This window comes from Tachyglossus aculeatus, chromosome 21, assembly GCF_015852505.1.
Source record: "Tachyglossus aculeatus isolate mTacAcu1 chromosome 21, mTacAcu1.pri, whole genome shotgun sequence".
NCBI lineage: Eukaryota > Metazoa > Chordata > Mammalia > Monotremata > Tachyglossidae > Tachyglossus > Tachyglossus aculeatus.
The window spans coordinates 83,632,744-83,659,384 of record NC_052086.1 but is presented as its reverse complement, the minus strand read 5'-3'; the positions used below and the strand labels follow the sequence as shown (position 1 = coordinate 83,659,384).

Below are 26,641 nucleotides of genomic sequence, written 5' to 3'. Positions count from 1 at the left end.
GGAGTCAGAGGTCATGGGTTCAAATCCCCCCTCTGCCAATTGTCAGCTGTGTGACTTTGAGCAACTCAACTTCTCTGTGCCTCAGTTACCTCCTCTGTAAAATGGGGATTAAAACTATGAGCTCCCCGGCAGACAAACTGATCACCTTGTAACCTCCCCAGTGCTAAGGAACAGTGCTTTGCAAATAGTAAGGGCTTAATAAATGTCATCATTATTATTTAAGTCGATGCTTAATAGGTAATTTCAGAGAGAGCTATGCACATTTCAAAAGTAATGACTCCTTTTCAAATGAACAATGTGGAGTCAACATTCTAAATATGACTGGAACAGGCAGAAAAAAAAAATATTTTTGATTTGTAGGTCACTCTGTCCTCCTCTTCCTTCCCTCAGAAGATGAGGTGTTTTTCACTCTGGCCTCCTCTCCAGCCCCTCAGTAACCTTTCAAACAACGTTAATGAAATATTCCCCCCAACCCCAACTCTCCCTCTCTTTAATCCATCAAACACTCACTAGATCTATGATAGATAGGGAAACTCAGAAGAGGTCAAGTCTTTAGGACTTAGAGATAGATCTTTTAGCTGCAGAGCTAAAGAGCAAATAGGATTTGAATGAATTGTTTACGAAGAACTTTCCAAGACATTTCATAGTTCTGTATTACACTTTAATATCCTTAAAAATATCTTTCCCATTGAAAGTTGAGGCTGCCTGAAGTGTTAAGTGAAATGGACTCTTGGGTATTAGTTTTGTTATTTCATCATTTTAGACTGAGTTCATTGTGGATAGAGAATGAGAATACCAGCTCTGTTTTATCGTACTCCCCCAAACCCTTAGTACAGTGCTCTGCACACAGTAGGTGTTCAATAAATTTGATTGACTGATAGAATGAGTATTTTATTTTGAATTCCCTTCTCATTACAATATGCTCTAACATGCTGTATATGTTGCATCATTAGGCCGACGCTATACATGGGTTTTTGAATGTTTAATTCTGAATCATCAGGGTCCAATTTTCAATTCACTGTGGTATTTGCCTCTGAGAAGATTAAGCAATTTTCTCCTCCTGTTTCTTCCCTCTCCTTTTCACCGCTGGAGGTGGTGGTAGGATTATTAGATGTATCCCAGTTACACTTCACTCCTCTAATGCTAACCAATTCACTGTCCCTCATTCTCATCTATCTTGCCACCAACCTCTTGCCCACATCCTGCCTCTGGTCTGGAAAATTCTCCCTCTTCTTATCTGATAGGCAATTACTCTCCCCCATTTCAAAGACTTACTGACGGTACCTCTCTTCCCTGACTAAACCCTCTTTTCCTTCTCTTAGGCTCCCTTCTGCATCACCCTGACTTGCTCCTTTATTCATTCCCTCCTCCCAACCCCACAGCACTTATGTACCTATCTGTAATTTATTTATTTGTATTAATGTCTGTCTCCCCTTCTAGACTGTAAGTTTGTCTGGGCAGGGAATGTGCTTGTTATATTGGACCCTCTCAAATCCTCAGTACACTGCTCTGCACACAGCAAGTACTCAATGAATGTGATTGACTGACTGACTGATGGGATGGGGAGGGGAAAAGTGTTTGAGATCCACATCGCAGGAGTTTAGGAATCTCTTGGCCCTGCCTATTTCCTGTCAAAAATGAAAGAATGCATTTACCCAATTTGTCTCACTTCATATAAATTCCAGGCTCCTAGCTTTGAAGTGAAGACTCCAAAGATTTTGACAGTGAAGATAGGTGCTCCAATCAACAACCATCCACAAAGTAGATGAGGCAGCGTAGCTCTTGCTGTGGCTAAATAGACTCCTGGAAATGCACATCAGTCCTCCTCCCATTAGGGCATTTCACGCTAAAGGCTGTTGGCCACTGGACAGTTAGTTTTCCCTCCTTCCATCCAATGCTATACTATTTAACTTCAGCCTGTGTTTCTGAGGCACTGATATATTTCTCCGTGTTTATTCTCTGTCTGTCTTATGCTGTTGAGTCGTGTCTGATGCATAATGACACCATAGACACATCTCTCCCAGAACACCCTATCTCCATCTGCAATCATTCTGGTAGTGTATCCAGAGAGTTTTCTTGGTAAAAATGCAGAAGTAGTTTACCATTGCCTCCTTCCATACAGTAAAAGAGTCTCTGCCCTCGACTCTCTACCATGCTGCTGCTGCCCAGCACAGGTGAGTTTTGAACTTATAGCAGATTGCCTTCCACTCTCTAGTCACTGCCCAAGCTAGGAATGGAATGGGCATGCCTCTGTTTTAGAATCCCTCCCATTGTCGAAACTGGCAGAGTACTGGAAACTCTCCAGGTACGACCTGAGAGGGTCCATACTTATTACCTCTCCCAAACTAGGGCCAGGGACCATGTCAATCAATCGTACAATCACTTGATTGTGTGGTGTAATGGAAAGCCCAGGCCTGGAAATAAGAAGAACATGGTTTCTAATCCTTGCTCCACCACTTGTCTGCTTCGTAACCTCGGACAAGTCACTTCACTTTTATGTGCCTCAGTTACCTCATCTGCACAGTGAAGATGAAGACTGTGAGCACCAAGTGAGAAGGTGACTGTAGCCAAACTGATTTGTTTGCATACACTGCAGTGCTTAGTGCAGTGCCTGACACGTAATAAGCACTCAAAAATACCACAGTTATTATTATTATTATTCACTTCCATATAAAAATCTCCCCAGTACTTAATTCAGAGCCTCTAAGTTTGGTAAATGTTTGTCATAATTGAGACGATTCTTTAACACCTGTGCTCTTCAACTATTAAGTCGAATCTGGTGGACTCAGATAGGGAGACATCTGATTCAACCAGTTTAGACTGAATATTTTTCACCTTTATTAGGCAAAGACTGGGAAATTACTAAAGCTTAATAAGAACATTATTCATCTAGAGAGTAGACTGATATAAAATTTTCTTTCCAATAGCATACAAGCAAGGGGGGCCAGAAGGTGTCCAAGGCTTATTGGAGAAATTCAGATAGCCTATGAAGGTGCTGTGTGCTGTAATAGGTTTAATTTTGCACCACTGAGTGAGAGCAGATCACAGGATTATTTAGCCAAATGTGTTTGAGGATTTATTTTTGTTGAAAAAGTATAGAAATGTATTTGGCCAGTTAAATGTTGACATGACAAGCATTTACAAACTCTAATATTTAATTATTCAGGAACAAAAATACCACTTGACAAAGAAATGGATGATGATTGCATTGATAATTGGCTATTTGTTTTGCTTCCTTACAATTATTATATTAATTAGACAAAAATGTCACATTGAATCATGCTGGTGGTCCTTCGAACTTGGTATCCTCTCCCACACGGTGGCTCTAAATGGTACTTGGAGGAGAAGATTCTAGATTATAAACTCAGTGTGGGCAGGGAATTTGTCTACCAACTCTCTTATACTGTCTTCTCCCAAGTTCCTAGTATAGTGCTCTGCACACAGTTAACACTTGATAAATATGTTTGATTGATTGGAACAGAACAATGATTGCTTCTTTGTCATTTACCCATATGGAATGTCCTTCCAACGTCTAACATTTCCCCTAACAATTCCTCTGGACCAAGCCCATGAATCTGTAGAAATCCTTGCTGAGCCCTGAATCATCTGTAATTTTTTCCCTTGACATCACTGATTTTCACTTGTCTAGGAATTAGCAACTTCAACTTCACTGAATATTCTTCATTTTTCATGTTTCAGTATTTTAATGGTATTTTATTCATTCAATCGTATTTACTGAGCGCTTACTGTGTGCAGAGCACTATTTGTTAAGCAATTACTATGTGCCGGGCACTGAACTATGCACTGGGGTAGATACAAGCTAATTAGTTTGGACACAGTCGATATAATAATAATGGTATTTGTAGAGCACTTACTATGTGCCAAGCACTGTTCTAAGCACTGGGGGGAAACAAGGTAAACAGGTTGTCCCACACGGGGCTCACAGTCTTAATCCCCATTTTACAGACAAGGGAACTGAGGCACAGAGAAGTTAGGTGACTTGCCCAAAGTCATACAGCTGACAAGTGGCGGAGCTGGGATTAGAAACCATGACCTCTGATTCCCAAGCCCGTGCTCTTTCCACTGAGCCATGCTGCTTCTTCATACCCCACCTGGGGCTCAAGGTCTGAATCCCCATTTTACAGATGAGGTAATTGAGGCATACAGAAGATAAGTGACTTGCCCAAGAACACACAGAAGACAAGTATCTGATCAATAACAATGACAAATTCAACTCCATCCTCACCCTTGACAATTTTTTATCGATTTCAAGCATGCTTCCTTCTTAGCATTCATCTTTCTAGATGGAAGTGTTTTTGTTGTGAGATTATGTTCCTATAATAAGAATACTCTAAACCTGGGGCAGACACAAAATAATCAAGCTAACCTGCCCCACACGGGACTCACACTCTAAGAGGCAGGAAGTACAGACCCTAGATGCCGCTTTTAGGAACAGAAGTAACCCATAAACATGGGAGATGGAGGTAGAAGACCCCTTTTAGGCTTGGGAGTCAAAAGCACCTGCGTTCTAATCCCAGCTCCACCACCTGTCTGTTGTGTGACCGTGGGCAAGTCATTTAACTTCTCTGTGCCTCAGTTTCTTCATCTGTAAAATGGGGAATAAAACCGTGAACTCCACGAGAGACAGGGACTGCATTCAACCTGTTAACCCTGTGTCCACCCCAGCACTTAGAACACTGCTTAGCACCTAGTAAACACTAAACATTATCATCATCATCAATCATCATCATCACGTAGAACATGCAGAAGAAGGTCAGGGAACTAATAAGGAGCATAGCAGTTGGAGGAAATCATCTTGAGTGGTGGCTAATCTAGAAGACATTGAATTTTACAAGAAAAAAGCTTATACAACACACCTCTGTTGCCTTCATTCAACAAGACTATCCCCACCATTTAGTCACACAGTACTTTGTCTTCTTGTGGCCCCACTGAATGGATTTCACAGTGAAGTCATTCAGGGCCAAGGTTTTGCTTCTTGAAGTTTCTGGGATGAAGGATGCCATGAGGAGGGGGATGTGGGGAATGACCTGGACCTCCTGTTCCTCTCATTCTTGGATCTTCCTATCAGAGGTTTGGGGGATGCTGGGTTCTTCTGAACAACCCCGGACACAAGGCTGAGGAGATGGGGGTTCTGATCTGAGGGTCCTTGCTGGTGTTCTCCTTTCTAGGACTGGGTGAAGTAATGAGGCTGCCCCAGCTCCCCGCTGCTTTGGGCCAAGGGAGATCAGCAGGATGGGAGCTTGTCCTAAGGTCGTTTGATCCCTGCTTGGTGCCACCCTGGAGGAACCAGGGGTAGCAACAGGAGGTGGTGGTGGTGACCGGACTCAGACCGCATGGGCAGGAGCTGCAGAAGAGACCGACGGAGAGAAGGCCCGTGGAGAGGTCCAGAAGTAGGGAGGAGGTCACACAGAGAGTCTGGGCTTGAGGTCCTGGACCAGAGCGTTCCTCCGGGGTCTCCGCCCTGATGACTTCCCCTTCCTTCTCCAGCGAGTGACTTCTGCCTCTCGTCCAGCTTCCAGCCACATCATTATAAGGCAAAGACGAATCACCCTGCTCAAGGCATTTTTCACCTCCTTGTTTCTCAGGCTATAGATAAGGGGGTACAAGATGGGGACCACGATGGTGTAGAAAACAGAAGCCACCTATTCCTTACCCAGGGAGTAAGATTTACTTGGCTTTAGGTATGTAAAGAGTAGAGTCCCATAGAAGATAGTGACTCCTGTGAGGTGGGAAGCACAGGTGGAGAAAGTATTTTTTCTTCCCACAGTGGAGTCGATGTTCAAAATGGCAGAGATAATAGCCATGTAAGAGACTGTAATCATTATCAGAGACATTGCAAGGGTGGAGCCAGGTAAGATAAACGTCATGATTTCCGTGGTGTGTGTGTCAGTGAAGGACAAAACCAAGATTGGTGAGGTATCACAGAAAAAATGGTAAATTACATTTGAGTTGAGGGAGTTTGTAAAAGCAACTCCAAATGACCCAACCATAAGCCACATGCATAATCTTGAGGACATAACAGAGGAATAAAGCAGTGGGTTACAGATAGCTACATAATGATCGTGTGCCATTGCAGAGTGGAGATAGCTTTCTGTTCCTGCTAAAGAAATGAAAAAATACATTTGGAAAAAGCAGGCAATGAATGAGAATTTCTTTCTGGATGTTAATAAATTCTCCAAGGTTCTGTGAGTAATGGCTGTGGAGTAGCTCAGATCGACAAAAGACAAACCACACAGAAAAAAATACATGAGGCTGTGAAGCTGAGAGTCTTTCTGGATTATCAGGATCAGCCCTAGGTTCCCAACCGCAGAAATCATATAGATCAAGAGAAATACTGTGAAAAGGACCAGTTGAGCTCTTGGAGAATCTGTCAGGCCCATGAGGATGAAGTTGGCCATTCCGGTGTCATTTCCTGCAGCCAGTGGCTCCAGCATCTCTCCTCTAGTGAGAAATGCATATTGAAATTCAGGGGGAAAAATGTTCCTACAGTTTGGGGGATATTCGGAGAATTAATAGAGAAACATACTTAGGGATGGAAACTGCTATTTGATCACATTTAGTTTGATATCGGTGCTTGAAGGGAAGAGGGAATTCACAGAAGCCCAAGTTTTCCCTTCTCAGGCAACAGCGATGGGAGACGTTTATGTTCACTTTGAATGAAGAAAGCTTTCGGCACTGCAGAGTCATTGAGCAACTACATAGAATTAAAACGATGTTGCAATAACTCAGTTTTCTCTCACCTGTTCCCAAAGTTCTGATAATATAAGGAGTTCAGCACTTACAACGGGGTTTGTACGCGCGCGCGCGCGTGTGTGTGTGTGTGTGTGTGTGTGTGTGTGTGTGTGTGTGTGTGTGTGTGTATGGGGAACAAAAGATGGCCATGGGAGTGAGCATGGCCTAGTGGATTGAGCTCAGGCCTGGGAGTCAGAAGGACCTGAGTTCTAATATTGGCTCCACCACTTGTCTGCTGTGTGACTTTACGTAAGTCACTTAACTTCTCTGTACTTCATTTACCTCATCTGTAAAATGGGGATTAAGACTGTGAGCCCCATGCGGGACAGGAACTGTGTCCAACCTGATGAACTTGTGTCTACTCCATCACTTAGAACAATGCTTGACACATAGTAATTGTGCTTAGTACACACAGTTAGCACTCAGTAAATGCAATTGAATGAATGAATGAATTAATTAATTAATGACAGAGAGCGATAGACAGACAGATAGACCACTCAGGCTACTGGGTCCAGGGGGATGGCAGCCGAAGGAAGCGCTTAACAAATACCATTATAAATATTATTAGTATTATTATTAAATAAATAATATTATTACCCACCCTGTGAACTCCTACTCTTAAAAAAGGTATTAGAATGTGATTCTTCCCTCCATTTCCTCCTCTGATTTACTTTTTCTGGTTTCTCATCTTTCAACAGGTTTCAGCCTAGGTTAAAAGACTGATAATTATTTATTAAGCATTTGCTATGTTCCAAGTGCTGGAGTAGATGCAAGGCCATCGGATGGGACCTAATCCATGTCCCACATGAGGCTCACAGTCCAAGCTGGAGCAAGACAGGTATCTTATTCCCATTTTACAGATAGGAAAATTCAGGCACAGAGAAGTTAATTAACTCTTCCAAGTTCACAATGAAGCAAGGAATGGAACATCTGTCTACTGACAGACGGTCCAGTTCTGTTATCTCTAGATGGCTAGCCTCGGGTATGTAGGAAACACCTCAAGCATGAGATTAGGGGAGTAGAGAGTACGCCCCAGAGAATCGTGGGAAGGCCATCTATACATCCCTGACCCCATCTTGTTACTGATTCCTTGCTATTTTGAGGCCTGGTTACGGGAGTTCCACACAAGTGCTAAATGCAATCTCCATCTTGGATGAACGTGGGCTGGCGGTGATATTGCATCCCTATTCTCCCTTCTCAAGTCTCAAAACAATTTCCATTATGACAGCAGAGCCGAAGGGATCTACCTCCTGTAGATATATATGTATCTTTAAATTATATATAATGAATCATTTATTTATAAGAATATCTGTCTCCCCATCTAGACTGTAGGCTCACTGTGGGCAGGGAATATGTCCACCAACGCTGTTGAATTGTACTCTCCCAAGACTTAGTATATTGCTCTATACATAGTAAGCTCTCAATAAATACCACTTTTAATGATGATGATCATACAAGTTGTATTATTGTAAACTCTGAAGCTCACTGGAAATTTCAGTTGAGACTTTAAAAAAAATGACTTTATTGAGAAATCACACACATTGCTTTAACTTGCAAAAATCTCTTCAGTGAAGCTTATTTGTTTATCCTCCTTCCTCAAATTTGCAATTTACTGAAGTCAAATTTGTTCTCCTGTTTAAATGAATCAGAGAGGATACATCATAAAGAAACTTGGAGGGGTTTCACTTTAATTTAGATTTTGGCTGCCATTTCAAGACGTTTTACAAAACTCCAAGAGCCTAGTTATTATGGAAACTTTCCAGGGTACCAATACACAATCATAGAACATTTGCTACAAAATTGTAACTGAGCAGAGACATAATCTCTTACCCTTTATAGTAGCTGCCAATTCTCATTAGGCAATATGACAGAGTTAAGGAAATGGTCTACTTGAAATCCGAACTCTCCTTACTCAATGGGATCATTCCAAAAGGAGAATGAGTAGAAAAATGCCATACATTAAAAGAAATGCTGATGTTCTTTAAAAAGAGAAGGATGCCATCAGAAAATTCTTTGTCTACTAATATAATATAATATCAAATTGTCGCCCATTTGTGAGCACTGAATTATCATTGTGTGGTTAAAGAAAATGCATCCCTCCAAGAATAGGGTTATTCAGAGTAAAGTGATAACTTTCCCAAAGAAACTTCTCTCTACTAGTTTGCCATTGCAGATTTTCCTTGGTGACAAAATGGATTTAGTTCCCAAGAACTGTCAGAGCCATGTGACTTAAATCTTTTCTCATTTGATTTAATTTTGGTCATACATTTTTCATGTGCTTTCTTATCCTCTATCCCTGGGCAAATAAAATATTCAGATCAAATCTAGAGCAGCACTAGCCATTTCCAAGAAAAGATCGTGCCAGCATTATTTATAGGGATTCTGGGCAGTGTCAGATTCTGATTTGTTCAACACAGTGCTGATGGCCTCAGAGCATCTCTCCAACAGATAGTTAATAACTAAACAAGCCTTGTTTCTCCGTAGGGAGGCAGGGATTAAATTGCTCACATGGGTCATTTTCAAAGTAAGATTATGAGAAAGTTTTTAAAGACAAATGTTCAGAGCAAGATAATCCCAAGTGCACTCTGTTTCTTCATAATGTGTGATTTCCCTCAGTGTTTTGGATAGGACACTATTGGCAAATTTGGGGATGTTCTTCAGATACATTCATCAATTTAGAGAAAACGTGATGTGTTGGATGAAACAGATAAACCCCAGGTGCGGCAACAGGCTTGTGACATAAACTATCATGTGTGTGTTCTTTGTTGAAAAGTTCTATAAGCTTGTAATTTCTTCATACAGTAGAAATAAGGGGTTTAATTTTTTTCATGCTATTTGTTACGAATTTACTCTCTTCCAGGCACTGTACTGAGTGCAGAGGTGGATATAAGCTTCAAGCTAATTAGGTTGGACACAGTCCCTGTCCCATTTGGTGCTCACAGTTTTCATCACCATTTTACAGATGAGGTTACTGAAGCACAGAGAAGTAAAATGACCTGCCTAAAGTCACATAGCAGACAAGTGGCAGAGCCGGGATTAGGACCCATGTCCTTCTGACTCCCAGGACTGCATTCTGTCCACTAGACTATGCTTCTTCTCATGGTTTGCATGATTGACCTTGATACTTATCTTTCAAAATAGGCCCTGTACATGGTCTTCATTGACCCCGAAAGGATTTTTGTAAATCATGAAGACCTGGGAGTCATCATGCTCAGGTTTGGCTTTCCCGAATTTATTATCAACAGAAGGTCATGCTCTGTTGGAACTGCTATCAGAGTTCTGGATAAAAGGTGTTTAAGGACACCCTTTGTTGTCACAAATGGTGTTAATCATTGCACCAATGCTTTTCACCATAACGTTCACAGTGTTGCTGACTGACACTTACGAAGTGTGGAATTTGGCAGCTACATACAGAATGTCCTAGATTTTTGAATTTGCAGGGACTTTATGCCAAGACAGTGGTTGCAAAGACTCCCTTTAATGAGCTCCTGAATGCTCTGGGCTGACAGCCTGAAAAAGACTAACATCGTACTTCAGTTAAGGTCCAAATTCCTAACTCCTGCTCGAAATGCTATCCACTGATGATGGGTAGCTTAATTCTGCTCCCTGAGGTGCAGGGACCAAATGCTGTTCAGAGTGGCCAAGTGAAAAGAACATAAAGAGGCTGAGAATCAGACAGAGTTCTAATAGCAGTTTTGCCACTTGCCTGTTGTGCGACTTGTCTGCAGTGCGACCTTGGGCAAGTCACTTCACTTCTCTGGGCCTCAGTTACTACATCTGTAAAACAGGGAATGAGACTGTGAGCCCCAAGTGGGACAGAGATGGTGTCCAATCCCGACTAGCTTGTATCCACCTCAGCACTTAGTACTGTACCTAGCACACAATAAGATCTTAACACATACCACTCCTTCTCAAGGTCGCATCTGGAGAGTTTCCAATGCTCTACCAGTCTCAACTATGGGAGGGAGAGTCAAGCAGAGGCATATCCATTCCATTCCTAGCTTGGGCAGTGGCTAGCGAGTGGAATGAAATCTGCTACAAGTCTTATCTCACTGTACTGGGCAGCAGCGGCGTGGGAGAGAGAAGAGGGCAGAGAATCGAGTTTACTGCACGGAAGGAGGCAGTGGTAAACCACTTCTGGATTTTTACAAAGAAAACTCTATGGTTACACTACCAGAAAGATTACAGATGGAAGTGGGTCGTGGGAGAGAGGGGTCTGTGGCATTGCTATGGGTCAGAGATGAGTCAACAGCATAAGAGAAGACAAGCACATACTGAAATTATTATCATTATTACCTTACATTGTAAACTCCTTGAGGGAGAGGATCTTGTCTGTCAACTAGACAGTAGAGTGCTTTACACACAGTAAGCACTTAATAAATGTCATTGATTAACTTGTTTGTGCCTGTTTCCTCATTTGTAAAATGGAGATTCAATAACTATTCTCCCTCCCACTTAGAATGTGAGTTCCACATGGGACTGGGACTGTGTTTGACCTAAATACCTTGTATCAACCCCAGCACTTAGTACAGTGCTTAATAATAATTATTATAATGGTATTTGTTATTATTATTATCATTATTATTATCTTGTCACATTGTAAGCGCTTAACAAATACCATCATTATTATTATTATTGTTACCCCAGTGCTTACTACAGTGCTTGGCTTTACTATCAATAATGATAGTTGTGCATTTGTTAAGCACTTACTTTGGGCCAAGGACTGCACTAAGACATGTTCAGCATTTGGAGAGTTGCCATTAGATTTGCAAACTTTACTCACCTATTCTGAGCCCCGCAGCACTTATATGCATATCTGTAATTTGTTTATATTAATGTCTGTCTCTTCCTCTAGAATGTCAGCTCACTGAGAGCAGGGAACATATCTTACTAACTCTGTTATCTCGTAGTCACCGAAGCACTTAGTATAGTGCTTTGCATGCAGTAAGTGCTCAGTAAATACTATTGATTGATTGATTGATTGGAACATTGCCTCTGGAAAGAAAGGGATGTCAGCCTGTTGACAAAGATGTGATATCTGAGTTGTTATTGTCAACACAATATTGTTAAACTGTAAGCTCCTCTAGACTGTAAGCTCACTGTGGGCAGGGAATGTGTCTGTTGTTATATTGCGCCCCCCAAGCACTTAGTACAGTGCTGTGCACACAGTATGGGCTCAATAAATACAGATGAATGATTGAATCAATATAACCATGAAGAGGGGACACCACACGGATAGTATGAACAGCAACTTCATCAATTCCATTTGCATTGATTGAGGCAAATTACCATCAAAGACTGACAAAAACACATCCCACACTCCAAGTTCCTATACTGTAGTGGAATCATAAGTGGCCAAATAGTCCACAGTTAAAACAAACAATGGATAGAGAAGTAGCGGGCTCTCCAAAATAGGGGAGAGTTTTTAAGCGGAGGAATTTAATAATTACAAGAGGTTGGTTCAATTCAATATTTGTTTAGCATTCTGAGATGTGTCCCTATAGAAAAGATTTTTCACTTCATGGCTCTCAGAAGAGCATTTTTATTTTCTTTCTTCTTCAGGCTGTAGAGCGAAAGATTCAGGATGGGAATGACTTCAATATAAAACACAGAAGCACCTTAATCATTCTGGCGGGGAAGTGATATTATCCAGTTGTAGGTAAGTGAAGAAACAAGATCCTTTACATTAGTGTCACCCCCATGAGTGGGAGGCGAAAGTGAAAAGGCTTTATATTGGGCATCAGTAGACGATATTGTTGGGAAGGCAGAGACAGTTGAGTTATAAGAGTTGGTGAAGATGCCAGTTAAGCCCTATTTTTCCTTTGTATTCATTCATTCATTCAATTGTATTTATTGAGTGCTTACTGCGGGCAGCACTGTACTAAGTGCTTGGAAAGTAAATTTGACAGCAAATAGAGGCAATGCCTTCCCAACAACGGGCTCACACTCTAGAAGGGGGAAGAATGACATCAAACCAAGTAACAGGCATCAATAGCATCAGTATCAATAAACAGAATTATAGATATATACACATCATTAATAAAATGAATAGAATATTGAATATGTACATATATACACAAGTTCTGTGAGGCCTGGATGGAGGTAGAGCAGGGGGAGTAAGTCAGGGTGATGGGAAGGGAAGGAGAAGCAGAGGAAAAGAAGGGCTTAGTCTGGGAGGATTTTAGGCTCTTTGTAGGTTCTGAAGTAGGGTTGTGTCAAAAGTGTGATGATTTCCTAGCAAAAATGATGAGTAGCAAAGTGAGAGAATATTAGCCCCCTGAGATTGAGGAGTTGGTGAATCCTATTCAGTGATATGGGGTTCAGTTATTTGCAGACCATTTGGGACACAAACCCTGGAAAAAGCAGTGGACTATGGATGGCTCGCCTCTCAGGGTCACACCTGGAGAGTTTCCAGGACTCCACCAGTCTCGACTATGGATGGGAGAGTCAAGCGGAGGCATTTCCATTCCATTCCTTGCTTAGGCAGTGGCTAGTTAGTGGAAGACAATCTGCTACAAGTCAAAACTCACCTGTGCTGGGCAGGAGTGGCATGGGAGAGTCGAGAATGGAGACAGGTTTACTGCATGGAAAGTGGCAGTGGTAAACTGCTTCCGTATTTTTACCAAGAAAACTCTATGGATACACTACCAGAATGATTGCAGATGGAGGTAGGGCATTCTGGGACAGTTGGGTCCATGGCATCATTATGGGTCGGACATGACTAGACAACATAAGACAACAGTAGATGGCTACACAACAATCAGAGCACATCAAGTCCAGGAGGAAGCACTTATTACAGACTAAGCCAAGAGTTAGGTATGTGTGGCCAAAAAACTCAATGTAGGGAATGGTTTTCTATTTGAATAAGAAATTGATTAGGGTCTGGACAATGGTAGAGGAATAAAGGATATCGATGAATACCAAGTTGCTGAGCATAAGCGCTTTGTAACCAGAGAACGGGTCACTTCTTTATTCTGTATTTCCCAAGAGCGTCATGCAGTGCACCTCGCCATGTAGGCCCTCAATAAATGCTACTACTGAAGCAGCGTGGCTTAGTGGAAAGAGCATGGGCTTGGGAGTCAGAAGTTGTGTGTTCTAATCCCAGTTCCACCACTTGTCAGCTGTGTGGTTATGGGTAAGTCACTTAACTTCTCTGTGCCTGTGCCTTAGTTACCTCATATGTAAAATGGAATTAAGACTGTGAGCCTCAACTGGGACAATCTGATTACCTTGCATCTAGCCCAGCACTTAGAACACTGCTTGGCACATAGTGAGAAATTAACAAATACAAGATTTATTATTACTACCAGTCCTCCTCCTCTTTTTTCTCCTTCTCCTCATACACCTCCTCCTTCTCCTTCTTCTCATCCTGCTTTTCCTCTTTTCCTCCTCCTCTTCATCCTGCTTTTCCTCTCCTCCTTCTCTACCTCCTCCTACTCGTTTCCTAACGCAACTGAGGAAAAAGTGCATAAATCTGTGAGGATGTGAATTAGTTCTGATTTGGATGATCACTCCATGACTCCTCCAAATTATATATAGATGGATGAATAGAAGCATTCTAAGGAGGATGACTTGCAGTTCAGATTGTTTTTCATATCCTGAAAGAGTGAATGTTTCAACATCAGTCACAATTTCCCCATCCATGGATCTCTATTCAATTTTATGCCTAATCTTATTAATAAAGAAAGGCCAGGAGTAAATCTTTAACGCAATTCCCAGAAGGGAATGCCTAAAAGCACATCTGCTATGATGAAAAAATATCGCAACAATATGTACCTTACTAACAACATCGAGGAGAAGATGGTTTGGTCATCTGCAGGTCTCTAATCCCTTTTCAAGACTTTTTGGGGAGTGGATACTGAAGGGGGGGTGTTGGAGGTGCAGTGACATTTTCACCTATCTGTTCCTATCTGTTGCTGAGCCAGCTGCATTGAAGATACATTCAAATAAACACTGCCTGCTGTCATTTTCAAAATTGCTAATAATTCTATGTATGCCAATCAAAATGTGTAAAGCCCAGCTGATTCTCCTCGGGATAATGCAGAATAAAAATAAAGTAGGCTCTAATGGCAGAAAATAGGCCTGAGAGTCAGGAGACCTTTGTTCTATTTCCAACCCCTGCTACTGACCTGCCTTTTGTCTTCTGGCAATACCTTTAAACTCTCTGGGTTTCCTTGGGCTAATGAATATGACAATCCCCATTCCCTTCTTGGTACATTATAAGAATAAAATCGGAAGCATTATGGCCTAGTGAAAAGAAGACAGAACTAAAAGTAAGAGGACCTGGGTTCTAATTCTGGATCTGCTGCTTATCTGCCGTGTGATGTTGGGCAAGTAAGTTAACTTCTCTGTTAAATCTGTTTCCTCATCTGTAAAATGGGGAGTCAATCTTACACTCTCATCCTTAGAATGTGAATCCCACCTTGGACAGCAGAGACTGTATCCAACCTGCTTATCTTGTATGTAGCCCTGTGCCTCGTACAGTGCTTGACACATAGTAAGCGATTTACAAGAGTCATAAAAAAAGGAAATGAAATGTGAAAAACCCAAGGCCTTGGTGAGTTGATATCCAGCATAATTTGGCTAGCTCAGAGTGATGTAAGATAAATTGATTAAAAATATCTTCACCGCTCTTGTATTAGAATATCTAGGTGACTCTATCCAAATGATCAGTCTGATTGTCAACAGTCTGTGTTTTGTAGACTTGGCCCAGCGGTGTTACAACTGAGCATGTCACCCTCCCCCTGTGGCTTCTCAGAGATTCTCTTTGGAGCTGCTTTTAATGCACTTATCTATTTTGGTATTTGACAAGAGCTTACTATGTGTCTGACACTGTTCTAAGTGCTGGGGTAGACACAAACTGATCAGGTTGGACGTAGTCGATATCCTGCATGGGACTCACAGTCTTAATCCCCATTTTCCAGATGAGGTAACTAAGGCTCAGAGAAGTGACTTGTCCAAGGTCACGCAGCAGAGAAATAATGAAGTTGGGTTTAGAACCCAGGTCCTTCTGGTCCCTGCTCTATCCACTAGGATGCACTGCTTGTGTTGATGATGAGGTTTTCTAAATTCTGGGAGCCAGTTGCTGTAGATAGTCCAGCATGGCATTCTGCAATCTGGAAAGAATTTGCTCTGTTGCAACAGAAGAGAAAACAGTGTTAGAGACTGCCAGCGAACTAGGGTTGACCAGCTTTGAGGGTTCCACAGGGAACCTTGTTGGGTGACTGCCTGCGTTACTCATGGCTTGACTGTTGGTGGTCTAGTTGCCGACTTGCACTTCCCAAGCGCTTAGTACAGTGCTCTGCACAGTCAGTGGCAATAAATACAACTGAATTAATGAACACTAAATCAAACCTTCAAAAATCTATAACCTTTGAAGATTCCAGACAGAATCTGAACAGCTAAAAAATTGGTTGTTGGAATGTCATGAAGAACAGAATAAAAACCCTAGATTGAGTCCCCCTTTCCCAGACTGAGCCCCCTTTTCCCAGGCTGAGCTCCCTTTTTCCTCTCCTCCCCACCACCCCCGCCCTACCTCCTTCCCCTCCCCACAGCACTTGCATATATTTGTACAGATTTATTATTCTATTTAATTTACTTGTACATATTTACTATTCTATTTATTTTGTTAATGATTTTGACACCTGTCTATATGTTTTGTTTTGTTGTCTGTCTCCCCCATCTAGACTGTGAACATCTTGTTTGGTAGGGACAGTCTCTATATGTTGCCGACTTGTACTTCCCAAGCTGTTAGTACAGTGCTCTGCACACAGTAAGCGCTCAATAAATACAATTGAATGAATGAATGAAAAAAAACTCTTCTGTCACCTTGTTTTAGTTTGTCTAAGGACCTAGGGTAAATCCCTTAACTTCTCTGTGCCTCAGTTATCTCATCTGTAAAATGGGGATTAAATCCTCCAGTCCTCCTCCTTTCAAATTAGACCGTGATCCCCATGTGGGACAAGGATTGGGTTCAACCTGATAAATTTGACATCTACCCCAGCTCTTAGAACAGTGCTTGACACACAGTAAGAGCTTAACAAATAGCATTAAAAAAATGAAATTGTGGAAATGATGCTTTTTGGTGTCTCGGTAGGCCTATTTCCTGTAGGGTGGAAACTAGGGCCTGTTTGCAGTGATTGGCTAGCAATGACTGTTTTATATTTCCACCCAGGAAATCATCATAGGGGAAGTCAGTCAATCAATCACTGAAATGTACTGAGCGCTTATTGTGCACCCAGTGCTATACTAAGCACTTGAGAAAATACAAAACCACTGAGTTGGTAGACATGATCTTTGCCCACCAGGAGCTTATAGTCTAGAACTTACAGTCCGGAGAGGGAGAAAGACATTAAAATGAATTATGGATCTGTATGTAAGTTCTGTGGGGCTAAGGGTTGGGTGAATATCGAGTGCTTAAAAGGATGAGATCCTGGTGACACAGAAGGGAGAGGGAGTAGGGGAACCAAAGAAATTTGGTGTAAAAAGAGGAAACTGGAGACACAAATATTCTGGTTGCATTCATTTGTTCTATTCCTTGGAGTTGTTTCCTATCTCCAGAGCACAGCTTAGGATGTCAGATGTCATGGGTTCTAATCCCTGTTTTGCCGCTTGAATGTGTGACCTTGGGAACTTCTCTGTACCTCAGTTCCCTCATCTGTAAAAGAATGTGAGCCCCACGTGGGACAACCTGATAACCTTGTGTCTTTCCCAGTGCTTAGAACACTGTTTAGCACTTAGTAATCGCTTAACTAATACCTTTATTATTATTATTTTATACTCTTTCTCTGTGAGTTTCCAGTCACAGATCTATATCATTTGGTGATCATCTATCTCTTTACCAAATGATGCTTTGGGAATTCACTGGAGGTGATTTCTGAACACATCAAGAAGCAAAAAACAGTGTGTGTGTGTGTGTGTGTGTGTGTGTGTGTGTGTGTGTGTGTGTTTTCAAGATAATCATCACCATCCTTAGTTAAAAAGGACCAACAGAAATCCCGGGAGGTTATATTTACAGGTTTGCTGTCAGGCTGAGAAATGTTCAACTTCAGAATTTATTCATCTCCTAGGCAACTGTAAAGATGCAACTGCCAATGGAATGATTATAATAACCTTGTCCACTGGGCATGATTAAAAAGTTAAGTGACTGTGAGGTGCAATTACTGAACTTTTAAAGTAAGTTTAAGAGAGTCAGGAAATTGGGTCCACTGGGTCTTGTTAGGAACTGAATGGTAGCCAAGAGCATGAAAACAGCCACTGAAATTAGGCCCTGTGTCTTCAGGCTCTGCGCGAGAGATTAACTTGGATTTTTGTCATAAACTGTGGGGGTGATCAGAGACTTCTTATAGGCAGAGGCTACGTTCCTGGGAAGACAGTCTGTTTGATTTTCAAGTTATTTTCCTTAGGATGCTCTCTCCCCTCTCCTATTTCACTATCCCCTATCTGGAGCAGTTACGAGACTCTTACATTATAAATACTCATAACAATGCATTTCCTCCCTAGCTGAGGATCTTATAAGCAATGCAGTCTGGCATAAACAAAGCTTATTAACATTTACAATTTGGCCTCACTGGTTGCAAATATTCTCAAGCCTTCCAGAATTTTCGTTCCCCTCCTGATTCCATTCTGACAGGACTCTTCTGCCTCCCCGAGGGTACTAATTAGATTCCTCATGACTGACTAGCTGACATAAGCCCCTGACTTGAAATACAACTCTATAAGGTCTTGCCACAGAGTAGCCACAGGAGTTTACAGAGATAGGAATCAACAACAAACTCAAACTGCTCTCGTCTGGTCCTTTATCACATCTCTTCTGCCCCTAAGAGTATCACTGGCTCAACTGAAGGCCTCGGCTATGGTTTGGGAGAAATTGATTGAAGAAAGAAAAAACAACCACTGCCCCTCAAAAAATAGGCTCCATCCCCCTTTCCCTCTTCCTTACCCTTCTCCCAAAAGGAATGGTACCAGACCTCAATTAGCATAACATAAACAAATATGGGAGAATCAGCATGGTTCAGCGGAAAGAACACAGGCTTGGGAGTCAGAGGTCATGGGCTTTAATCACGGCCCCCGCCACATGTCTTCTGTGTGACCTTGGGCAAGTCACTTAACTTCTCTGAGCTTCAATGACCTCATCTGTAAAATGGGGATTAAGACTGTGAACCCCATGTGGGACAACCTGATGATCTTGTATCCGCCCCCCCCAGCTCTTAGAACAGTGCTTGGCACATAGTAAGCGCTTAACAAATATCATCATCATGCCGTTATTATTATTATTATTATTATCATATAAATATAGTTAATACCTCATCTGTAAAATGGAAGTTAAGTCCCACCGTCTCCTACTTGAATCGTGAGCCCTATGTGGGACAGGGACTGTGTCCAAACTGATTATCTTATGCCAACACCAGCAGTGAGCACAGTGCTTGGCACATAGTAAGTGCTTAATAATTATAAATATACTAATAATAATAACTAAAATAGCTATCGGTTTCCAACAATGCTTCTCCTCCTTTGTATAATAATAATAATAATGGTATTTTTTTAAGCACTTGCTATGTGCAACGCACTGTTCTAAGTGCTGGGGGGTTACAAGGTTATCAGGTTGTCCCACGGGGGGGGCTCACAGTCTTAATCCCCGTTTTACAGATGAGGTAACTGAGGCACAAAGAAGTTAAATGACTTGCCCAAAATCACACAGATGACAAGCATGGAGCTAGTATTAGAATCTATGACCTCTGACTCCCAAGCCCGTGCTCTTTCCACTGAGCCATGAATACATAGAGTTATATAGCTGTACGGTGTGTATCAATTACTATATTGTCACAGGCTGATGTTACTTGGCAAATGTATGCCTGAAGACCTGAAAATACTACATTGTCACAGTGGAAGTGAGAATATTGAGATTAACAGATCATTAAAGTAAAGCATTCTGACGTTAGCAGCACTGTTGCCCTCAAGAATTATATCTTACTTTACATTACATTACATAGAAGCAGCGTGGCTCAGTGAAAAGAGCCCAGGCTTGGGAGTCAGAGGTCATGGGTTCTAATCCTGATAGTACCGCATGCCTGCTGTGTGACCTGGGGCAATTCACTGAACTTCTCTGAGCCTCAGTTCCCTCATCTGTAAAATGGTGATTAAGACTGTGAGTCCCACGTGGGACAACCTGATCACCTTGTATCCCCCCAGTGTTTAGATCAGTGCTTTGTACATAGTAAGCGCTTAACAAATTCCATTATTATTATTATTATCATCTAAAATAACTTTTTAGCATCTCATGAGATAGAAACAAGAATTTATAACCCTAAAACAAGCTGGCCAGATAATAGTACAGACCAAATATTAATGCACAAAATATGAAAATAGAAATAAATACATTGAAGTACAACCAAGCTGGTCCTTGGTGTCAACATATATTGAGCATGGGCTTGGGAGTCAGAGGACGTGGGTTCTAATCCGAACTCCAGCATTTGTCTGCTTGGTGACCTTGAGCAAGTCACTTCACTTCTCTGTGCCTCAGTTACCTCACGTGGGACAACCTAATTACCTTGAAACTACCCCAGCACTCAGAACAGTCCGTGGCGTATAGTAAACGCTTAACAAATACCATTATTATCATTATCAGTATTATTATTACATACCTGTAGCATCAGATGTACTAAACATTAAGCACAGAACAACAAGGTAAGACCTTTCTGTGAGCCCAATGTGACCGAGATTGCTGTCCTCCACTGACCCTTTGAGCCACACATGAACTAATAGGTGAACTTCACCTCAGAGGTATCTTCTTCAACTAGGAAGGACAACTACATAAATAAACTATACATACAAACATCTGTATTATATTTATTTATACAGCTAAATAATAATCTATTTTTCCTGCAAAAAAACCTGTCCAGAAGAATTTAATGTTTAGATCTAGGAAAATCCATTGTCTACTATACAAAGATCTTCTTGTGATTTTATTCACTTGCCATTTTGAAATATTCATTTTTGTTACCCTTTAATTAGGCATTTGCAAATTAAAATATCATGTGCAACACCTGATGATGTAAAACGATAAAAACATTTATATTTGTCAGGTGAATATGACCTTAAAATGGACAATGTGGAATTCAGATAAGTGTATTATAATCAGGGGCACGAACTACATGGGGTCCTTGTAGCCATGACCCATGAGGTCACCATCGAGTAGTTGTTTACTATCCTGCCCATTAGTCCTACTCACCTAAAATGTAGCATAACAAGTATTGCTTCCATGCTGAAACACTGACAGCCTTCCATCACGTCACAAAAGATCTCATCGTTTGTGACTGTATATTGTCATTTGATGTTAAGGAGATGTAGCATAGCCTGGGGAAAGAGCATGGGGCTGGTCATCAGGAGACCTGGATTCTAATCCTGGCTCTTCCATTTGCCTGCTGTGTGACCCTGGGCAAGCCACTTAACTTATTTGGGCTTCAGGTTCCTCATTTATTAAATGGGGAGAAAATATCTGTTTTCCCTCCCCTTAGACTGTGAGCTTCACGTGGAACAGGGACTGGGATTGTACCCAACATGATTATCTTGTATCTACCCCAGTGCCTGGCACATCATAAGTGCTTAACGAATGCCATTATCAATATCATCACCATCATCATCATCGTCATTACTAATGAGGTTATTTAGTTGCCCTTCAGATTTGAAGTCACCACTGATGGTGAAATTCACCGATAAGTGCATAGGTGACTGAAAATGTTAATATGGAGCCCACAGTCTGGCCATATTGTTAAGCTTAATGTTTGGACTACTACTCCTTTCTTGATAGCAGTTGTCCAGGCTGGTGTATCCTAAACAACTGCTTCCCAAGTTTTCAGCTGAGATGCCGAATTGTCTGAGTTTTTGTTTTTACCAAATATTAAAACATTTCTCTGTTCTCATTGCTTTTGGTTTCCTGATTTCAGCTCTCCATATAGCAGTTGTCTGAGTCTCCTGCTGGCACTCGTCAATAATCATAATAATAATGATGGCATTTGTTAAGTGCTTACTATGTACAAAGCACTGTTCTAAGCACTGGGGAGGATAGAGGACGATCAGATTGTCCCACGTGGAGCTCACAGTCTTAATCCCCCTTTCACAGATAAGGGCACTGATGCACAGAGAAGTTCAGTGACTTGCTCAAGGTCACACAGCTGACACGTGGTAGAGCCGGGATGAGAACACATGACCTGTGACTCCCAAGCCCGTGCTCTTTCCCCTGAGCCACTCTAAAGTGCTTTAGAAGTCTTGCAGAAGCATCATCAGTCGTATTTATTGAGAAGCAGAGATATTACAACTACTCTATAGAAATTCAGTTTGGTATTAATTTAATGCCATGTTGGAACCATACTCTGACAGTCTACCAAGCAACATGCTGGCATTCTGGGTTCAAGTCTCTACCTTTTGTCTCTAGTTGCATCATTGAACAGTGTATTGCCTAGGTAAAAAAAAATGCAATGACAGTAATTATATCACTGGCATTTTTGGGTTTTGCTCAATATTCAGTGGCAATACAAGGGTACAAATAGTGAAATCAGGGAACAAAGTCTCCTACCATTGAAGCTATGATCACCTTTCAGTAACTCAAATAAGATAAGTAAAATGAATGGATGAAAGTAGGTTACCCAAAAAGTTGCTGAAAGGTGAGCCGAAAATGGGCAGATGTTAACAAAGGGATGAGAGAAAGTTTTTTAAGGATACCGCAGAAAAAGTCACAACATACAATGTATCTCAGCTAATGGGAGACAACTATGGCAGACGGGTAAACAGGATGCACTGGAATTGAGAAAGAAGCAGTTCTTTTCGAGGCAGAACGCTCAGAGGATCATGAGACAGAAGCAAAAACAAGACAACCCCAGATGCTAAAGATAACAACCACAACAGCACAACAAAAGATAATCTTTGCCTTCAAACAATGAAGGTGGGACTGTGCATTAGGATTTTCAGGCACATCACTGCAGAATTCTACTCAAAGGGATATTCTTAGAATACAAAGAACTCTGCACACAGTTAACGCTCAATAAATATGATTGAATTAATTAATTAATTAATTTAACTTTCAGAATTTGAACATCTGGTACTGATCAACACAGCTACTCACCTCCCCTCCAAATTATTCCTTCAAAGACTGTCCTGGGGATATCATGTGCACCCTTCTTAGTGATTGGTGCTGAGCCATGCACAAAATAAGGGCTGTATGACGTAATTGCTTAGGTAGTGGGGTCAACCATGGTGTCTTTATTTTATTTGGAAGGTAAAAGACATTTTTGGTAATGATAAGTTGAGATGTGATTCATTCATTTTTTATTTTTTTAGTTTTCCACTCTCACATAGTTTAATTATCACTCACTATAGCATCACTAACCACCTGGGCATTGAAACACCCCAAGGTGATCAACTTCCTAGATTTTGTACTACTGCTATGAATATTTCCAAGTCCTTGTGGAATTTTTCTTTCCTTTCATCTGGATGTGTCAGTGTTGGGACATGGGTGCTAAAAATGGATGCCAAACTCTTGGCAAATGTAGGGTTATGCTTTGGTTGCTAGACATTTTGGGATGTGGTCCTAAGCTTGTCAAGTTCACATGTGAAAGATGCCCAGTTATCAATCAGTCTATTTAATGAGAATTTACTATGTGAAGAGCACTGTACTAAGTGCATTGAAAAGAGAGCTCCCTAGGAGAAGGTGTAGCTAGCTCCAGATTCCTTGAGCTGACTGTTAATTCAGTAGTATTTACTGAGCTCCTACTGTGTGTAGTTCACTGTACCAAGTCCTAGAGAGAGGACAACAGTAGTAAAAGACATGGTCCTTATCTTTGAGGAGCTGACCATGTAATAAGTAATTTGATTTCACTCAGTGCTTATGATATCAACTCCATATCTGGCTAGTTTGAAGGCACAGTCCTTTTCCTGGAATCTGTTGTAATCAATATCATCGAGTGATCTCTTTTTCTACACCACAGTCGTAATTTTCTTAGCTTTTAATAGTAATAATAATAATAGTGGCATTTGTCAAGTGCTGACTAAGTGCTATTATGTGGGGTAAATGGGTAATGAATTAGACACATTCATTCTCCATCATTGGGCTCACTTGGGTCCCAAAGGTTGTGAGGATAATAATGATGGTATTTGTTAAGAGCTTACTATGTGCCAAGCACTGTACTAAGCGCTGGGGAAGATGCAAAGTAATTAGGTTGTCCCACATGGGGCTCACAGTCTTAATCCCCATTTTCCAGATGAGGTAACTGAGGCACAGAGAAGTTAAGTGATTTGTCCAAGGTCACACAGCTAACAAGTAGTGGAGCCGGGATGAGAACCTATGACCTCTGACTCCCAAGCCCAGGCTCTTTAAACTGAGCCATGCTGCTTCTCTGTGAGGATAATTGTATGTATCCAGTTTGGAAGTGGTTTAAGGATGAGCAAGAAAAAGGTTGTAGTGCCAGGCTGGGAAGGGGTGGGAAGACTCTTCAGCATTGGCTTGGGAGTCAGAAGGATCTGGGTTCTAATCCTAACTCCGCCACTGGTTTGCTGTGTGACCTTGGACAATTCACTTAACTTCTCTGTGCCTCAGTCGCATCATCTGTAAAATGGGGATTAAGACTGTGAGCTCTTAGTGGGACAGCGGCTGTATCTAACTCAATTATCTTGTATTCAATAATATTTATTCAGTGCTTACTGTGTGCAGAGCACTGTTTTAAGCGCTTTGGAAGTACAAGTAGGCAACATATAGAAACGGACCCTACCCAACAACGGGCTCACAGTCTAGAAGAGGAGACAGACAAAAAAACAAAACACATAGACAGGTGTCAAAACCGTCAGAATAAATAAAATTACAGCAATATTTGCATCATCCAGCACTTAGTAAAACACCTGGCACATAGTAAACACTTAAATAAGAAGCCTTCCCAGACTAAGCCCCACTTTTTCTCAACCCCCACTCCCTTCTTTGCCACCTTGTCTTGCTCCCTTTGCTCTTCCCCCCTCTCCCAGCCCCACAGCACTTATGTATATATCCATAATTTTATTTATTTATATCGATGCCTCTTTATATGTATTGATGTCTTGATACCTGTTTACTTGTCCTGAAATCTGTCTCCCCCATCTAGACTGTGAGCTCCTGTGGGAAGGAATTCTCTCTATTGCTGCATTTTACTTTACCAAGCTATTAGTGCAGTGCTCTGCACACAGTGAGTGCTGAATTAATTAATTCATTCAATCGTATCTATTGAGTGCTTACTGCGTGCAGAGCACTGTTCTAAGCGCTTGGGAAGTACAAAACAGCGACATATAGAGACGGTCCCTACCCAACAATGGGGGACAAAAGAAGTGGTTGTTTAAAAACCTTTTATAGCTTCCCAGAAAATTTACTTCCTCTTATTTATAATAATTATTATGGTATTTATTAAGCACTTACTAGGTGCCAAGCACTAGGACTGATATAAGAAAATCAGGGGGTCCCTCTCCCAGATGTGGCTCTTAGTCTAAATTGGAGGGAAAACAGCTATTGAATCCCCATTTCACAGATAAGAAAACTGAGGCACAGAGCTCTGTCCATCACAGAGCAGATAAGTGGAAGAGCGGGGTATAGAACACAGGTCCTTTGACTCATAGGCCCATGGTCATTCTAATAGGCTAAGGTGATTCTGTAATTTCTATCTCTCTCTTGTAGGATGATACTGGAGAAACCAACAGCCTGTCACAAATTGTGTTTCCGCTGCAGAGAATATCACCATATCTCAAATGGTGAAAGCTCTCTCCCCTTCTGCTTTAACAAAGTGGAGGGCCATTAGTCGCATTCTCAATAGCCATTTCTTCCCTTTTGTCATGTCTGTTTAAGCTTATTCTCTTAAAATAATAGTAATATTATCATACTTGTCTTTTAGACTGTGAGCCCACTGTCTTTTAGACTGTTAGCCCACTGTTGGGTAGGGACTGTCTCTATATGTTGCCAACTTGTACTTCCCAAGCGCTTAGTACAGTGCTCTGCACACAGTAAGCGCTCAATAAATACGATTGATTGATACTTATTAATGGCCTCTGCGATCTGGTTTGAGTCAAAAGCTCAGAGCAGGCCGTGATCCAGTGAATTCAAGAGGTAGAGTGGCATTTCGGGTCTACCTAGTTCCCCTTTCTACCTTTGAGGGATGTTGCCAGTAGCAACTCTGTCTTCTTACTCTATTGTCCTTTCCCAAATGCTTAGTGTAGTGCTCTGCACATCTGCTTCTTGCCACTTGAAGCTTCACTCAGCTCTTTGTTCCTTGTTCTGAGGACAAATTCAGATATTTTTCTACAGTCACCTTCCGTCTTTTACTTTCCCCAATCTCTTCTCTTTTCCCTCTTTTTCTAAGTCAAAACCTTGGAATATGTTTAATCAATTAATTAATTCTGGTATTTGTTAAGTGCTTATTAGTTATCCAGCACTGTTCTAAGCACTGGGACATTCAGGTTGGACACAGATACTGTCCCACATGAGGCTCACAGTCTAAGTAGGAGGGAGATCAGGTATTTACTCCCATTTGACAGTTAAGGAAACTGAGGCATGGAGAAGCGAAATGACTTGGCTAAGGTCACACCTCCCCCACTTGTGATGATGCAACCATCACCCTTCTTATGGGCCGGAAACGTACCCACTAATTCTGTTGTACTTTCCCAAGCGCTTAGTACAGTGTTGTGCACATAGTAAGTGCTCAATAAATATGATCGGTCGAAAAATACGATTGATTGGTACTATTAAGTCTGAGGGTGAAACACCCAACAGTCCTTTGCCCTCGAAGCCATTTGCTTGAAGAGGCGTATCTCACAGCTTCGGGAAGAGACGGGCTTTCGAAGGAAATGGGAAACAAGAAGCGGGCATTCCTGGAAAACGAAC

The 26,641-nt window shown here is 41.5% G+C and overlaps 2 non-coding genes and 1 pseudogene across 2 annotated transcripts; 1 reads left to right on the top strand and 2 right to left on the bottom strand.

Annotated features, from left to right (window-relative positions):
• Positions 1–2,185: 2,185 nt before the first annotated feature.
• LOC119943137 lies at positions 2,186–2,322 on the bottom strand. The gene has a single exon (XR_005455614.1). It is a non-coding gene; the product is annotated as a small nucleolar RNA SNORA7 (small nucleolar RNA).
• A 2,944-nt stretch (positions 2,323–5,266) lies between these two features.
• LOC119942179 lies at positions 5,267–8,609 on the bottom strand (annotated as a pseudogene).
• Positions 8,610–10,658: 2,049 nt separating this feature from the next.
• LOC119943012 lies at positions 10,659–10,796 on the top strand. The gene has a single exon (XR_005455499.1). It is a non-coding gene; the product is annotated as a small nucleolar RNA SNORA7 (small nucleolar RNA).
• Positions 10,797–26,641: the final 15,845 nt, after the last annotated feature.